Raw genomic sequence first — 5,562 nt, 5'->3', positions numbered from 1 at the left:
AACCAACGGTTTCCGCCTTCTTCCCAATCAATGAACGAGAACGCACGCTTCCTAGATTGTGATTGGTTATTAGGGCTGCCGCTCCGTATCGGGACCGCCTTCTTCCATACTGACGAGTTTGCTAGAGATCCAAGTGCTCCCTAGATTACGTAATAGATCCTCATCATATGTCCTAAAAAGGGAAATATGTGTCTACTGTTTGAGAGGGGAGTGCGATTCCAGTAGCTGTGAATTAACTAGTCGGGCTTTCGGCCCCGCTGGCCCAGAAATCGGAGCTGTGGAGATCAGATTACAAACCCTTCCCAAAACAAACAGTATACTCCGCAGGGCACTCCGAAATTCTCCACAAAGTAAAGAAGCTGTAAATAAATGGTAACAAAGACACTATTTTCTAACCTACTTGTCAATGACTGACTGATATATAACAGGCTCTGTGAGTATACATCTCAATTTAAATAAAGGACACCCTACACACTACTTTACCAATTTGCAGTGACCCATAGTATCTGGCTGAAAACAATTTTCCCTTATCAGAGATAACATCCGACATACTGAACTGTTTACAAACCCAGCTCTGTCAGTGGCTGGACATGGCACTTTTTAAAATTCCTTCTCACCCTCACCCTCACATCCTGAAATAACAATATTTGAGGACTGAAAACCAACTGCCAAGCAAACCAGCTAAGGAATTCCCACAGATTCCCCAGAGGGGCTACAAGGCAGCAGCCCATTGCCTAAAAAGGAAGAGTCCAAAAAGAAAGAATCAAGGAAGTTACTCTGTTTGAACCACTGTGTAAACATACAAGGGATTGACATGCTTTCCCCCTGTGTAAGGAGTTGTCATACCAAAGGTCAATAAAGAGATCCCAATTTGAACATTTGAACTTTATGTTTCGTGACACAACCTATTTTATTATTATTGTTATTATTATTCTATAATATAGTTGAATGTACAATTATTTAAAGAAATAATAATCAAAAGAGACCAAAAGGACCACCTCTGGAGGACTGCATCCTGAATATAGACTTCAAAGATGGCCTGCTGTTTCCTATGCTCTCCGATTACTAATAACGTCATCTTGTGCATGCATGCTGGAATGTGCTCATGATGGGTGGTCTACCTTCTGCTGTCCTGCTACTCTATAGATACCTGAGCCCTGCTGCTGCATGGTGTTTAAGGGGATTGCAATCGTAAAGATCATAAATGTCCAGACTGCACATTGCAGGAAATATAGAGAGAGATCGTTTTACTATATATGGATGTTTTGTCAAAAATAACCCAAATAGTTGTAATTCTGATTTACTTTGACAATCCACTGGCTTCAGCATGGCCTTGCTGTTTGTTGTGGGATGCCTTTTTAATAATGCCTGGGCGCCATCTTCTGGCTCAGAGAATTAAATGCAGTCAGTGCATTGGAATTTAATATAACTCTTGAGCACTTAAACAGAATATAGCCATTGCAAAATACACCCGTATTACTATTTTATAGCAAGTCAAATGATCTCAGTATGTATATTTTCAATAAACAATAAATAATAAATAATGAAGGCATACTTTAGTGCCACTTAGCAGAAAGTCCAAGGAAAAGCAATCCTTATTTTGTCCATAATTCAAAAACTTGCTTTTTGACCTATGCAAAGGTGAACTGATATCAACAGCAGCATCAAGACACAAGTTAAGTCTAAGAACACCTTTTCCCAAAATGAATGAATATTCTTTATTGTCATTGTCACAGGTACAATGAAATTGAAAGATGTCTCTGGTCAGTGCAACATCACAAAAGATAAATACTTAAAAACTATAATTAAATACTTAAAAACTATAATGATAGGATATAAAAGATAGAAATACATATAAAATACAGTATTCTCATACCGTAGATACACCCAAGCAATCCAGGCCTAAGGCCCCATACAGACACTCAACATACGACCTAGTTGATATATCACTCAAACAATCAATCACTCAATCAATTTGTTAGCGCATCCAACAAAACATGTCTGAAAGCATTCCAACATCAAGGGCACAAATGACAACAGGGGCAATGTGGATGAATGAGAGTGAATGTGATGAACTGGTTGATATCTACATGTGTGTTTCTCAGCATGGAAATGTGAACCAATGAACACATGTAACTGCTTAAATAAAAAATGCTTGATGATTCATATGTATGTCCTTGTATCAATGATCAATTTTCAATGCAATAAACTTCCAGACATTTCCTCCAAAACCACTATCATCTCCTTTTTTTCATCAGTGCTTCATGTTAAAAGCTGACCTTAAAGCATGAAGACAAACATGACCTGCTAAACATAAACATGTTAGGAATGTGGGAATGGATATGTGGAGGTAACACATGTTGTAATTTTTGAAAAGACCACACGAGGGCACTAAAGTCTGCAAATGAATGAGAAATCGTGAGGTAGTTGTTGGAGAAAACTGTACGATGTCAGAGGGCAGAAGTTTTGGTATTTATAAGAATGCATCCATTTTTAAAAAAAAAAGATTTTGATGATTTTTTTTAAGTGAATCCTGGTTGATTGTTTGTTGACTTCTTGTGCTATGTGCTCGCAACAACAATTTTTTTCTCATGCGATCTCCCTGGACCAAATTTCATATGAAGGATTTAAAAACACAAAATGTTATCAGTAAAACTGAGTTTGTGTTCATATTTCTGAGTTAATGGTCATCCCTCTGATTTAGTGTGTTGTGTCATGAGCTAGAGAGACTCAGCAAGAAAGCGCTGCTTGAGGTGTGTGACTCAGAGCCATTGTCATGTCCCGAGAAAACGGTGCCATCAAAATGCAGAGGGGACTCACAAAATGATTGTCTGCTTATATTACTCCAATGAAACTCAAGTCTCACTTTACAATTGTTCCATTTTCATACATGTTATAATTCAGCCACGTGTATGAAGTCACGTTTATGCAGCTCGCATCAATGTGACACGGTTTGTTTTGTAGTTAAATCAGGTGGTTAATTGGTAGCAGAATAGTTGATTTTCTGTGCATGTTGGATAGACTGTATCTAAAAAACACATGCATCGTGTTTGTGGGTTATTAAGATACGTGGAGCATTCTGGATGCTGTTCTTCATGCCACTGCTACATCTATTGCTAGATCTTTTGTCACATGTCATAATTTAGAACATTTGGAAATGTAGAAGCTTGACTAGATTTTAAAATAAACCTTCTGGGTTTTTAAGCACTGCATTTCTAATACTTAAATGCAACACATTTACAAAGGATACACCATGCACAGCACAGCAAACAGCTTAACAGCTTAAACACCGAGCACCAAGGCTTATGACTGGCTATTATGTAAGCTATATGAACACAGCAGGTTTATGTGGTATGGAGGACTTGAACTTTAAAGCAAATGAGCCATACATACATTCTTTAGCAGACTGGGGAGGTCAGGTAATATCACCTCACAGTACAAAGAGACAGTGAACTGAAACCATATTGTTTCCATGTAATTAGAATAGCTGAGCTACTGTTTTAGTGTTTTAGGCTATTGTGGGCCAATATTTGAATATTTGAAGTGTCTTTTTTTAAATATACGCATAATAATGGATTACTTATATTATTTTTATATATTCCAGTACTAGCCAGTAGTAGCTACACTTACAGTGTGACTGCACACACAGATATATTCAGGGATGAGCTTGCAGCCCCATGTAAGAAGGAAGAGACAGTGAAAAAGACATTTGACCCAGCTGCACTGAGACAGCAAATATACAGTCACTAAAGACATGAACCCATCAGAATGTGATTTCAGGGCAGTTCTCTGGGTATGTGACATTTGGCCTGAACAAATAAATGGAAACACCTACATCTGCTGCAGGATGGTTTCCCAAAACAGTATTTAGTGTTTAATTCAAAGGATGTAAACAGAGTTATCCACAAACTGAAAGAAACATAAACCTTCATGATATATAGAATTATAATATAGTGACATGTTGTGACTAAAACAGTTTGGAGTTTCTCATCATGTAAAGATAATATGTTGCAAACTATGTTAAAAAATTAGTAACAGTAGTAACAGTGACAGTAGCATTTTTTCTGTTAAATTTTACAAAATTATTTATAAACAAATGAAAAAAAATTGCAAACATAAATATATGTAACATATATTATATTGTTACATATAACACATGTGAGGTAAAATAACATGAAATTAAAGCTGCAAGCAGCGTTATGAGGGCCCTCGCACCCCATCGCGTCGAGCCACGCCCAACACCTAAAACCAATACGTCCAATCTGATGTCACATTGATGGAATTCATGCATTTAACCACCAGCTAACATTTCATCTCATTCAATCGTGATTATAGTCCTCCCACTAGGTGGCGCTGTAACCATTACTGACAAATGGCATAACTAACATTTCCGAGCTTGAGTCTCATCATCCCTGCGACCTTTGGGCGAGATTGGACATTGTGTTTTTGAGTGACAGCAGATTACTGCTTTTTGGCGAGTGATTGAAACTCCACGTGCCGCCATGACCACCCCGTTTCCCTGAACGTAAAAAGCTTCATAAAAAGCTTAGCAATTTAACATCACAAAGGTCTTTAGATTCCACACACTGGAGAATGCGTCAATCTGATGAAATCCCTTGGAGGAGTTCGTCAAAGAATGAGGCTTGAAAAGAGGGGAAAATGTCGCCAAAATTACACATTAATCTTAAAATGGCTGACTTCCTGTTGGATTTGGGATATTGCTCCAAGAGACTTTGTTGTACATCTTGACATCTTCTATAAGCTTACCAGGTTTCAGACTCATACATAAAACACAGAGCAGGGGCTGATGATTTGAAATATTGTAGGGGGCGCTGTGGAGCCATTTTGCACTATTCAATGAAAATGATCACATAACAACAAAGCCTTCATCACATTGGAGGTGTGGGCCAAATTTCAAGACTTTATAAACTTTCCAAGCCCCTCAAAAGCCACTTCATTTTTCATGGTGAACCGCGTTGCCACCAGATTTAAAGTTCAGTTTAAAGTCACAATTTTTGCACTGAAGCATCATGAGGGACTGATGGTGATATTCACCGCTTTTGAGGTGGCCACGATGAACCTGTGAAAATCAGTACAACAAAGTGAAAGACATGATATTTCCTGTTGCCACTAGGTGGCGTTCTGTGTATTCCTGACAATGGGCACATCAATCTGTGCAGGGCAGGTCTGACATCATGCCTGTAAAGTCTGGTACTGATCAGACTGGATTTCATTGAGTTATACTAATTTGTTTCTTCATGGCGAGACATGAAAGTTCGCCATGCTTTCGGGGTCACACCCTTTCGTGAAAACTCACAGTTTTCACTGTAACCCAAGACCAACTCCTTAAGGCTTTCCTGGAGAAATTTGAGGCTGCAGATGTCACCCATCACAATACTGCACCCCAAAGTGTAAAACATGACATTTCCTGTTCCCACTAGGTGGCGCTGGCCCTTATGTCAAATATGGCAGTTGAAATATGTTCAGGGGTGGAGCCTTATCATATGTGTGTTCTTTGGTCCAGATCGGACAATGTATGACTGAATGAGAGGCAATAAGATT

Source organism: Rhamphochromis sp. 'chilingali' (assembly GCF_963969265.1).
Source record: "Rhamphochromis sp. 'chilingali' genome assembly, chromosome: 22".
NCBI classification, from domain to species: domain Eukaryota; kingdom Metazoa; phylum Chordata; class Actinopteri; order Cichliformes; family Cichlidae; genus Rhamphochromis; species Rhamphochromis sp. 'chilingali'.
The sequence above is the reverse complement of the archived record's forward strand: the minus strand, read 5'-3'. Positions refer to the sequence as shown.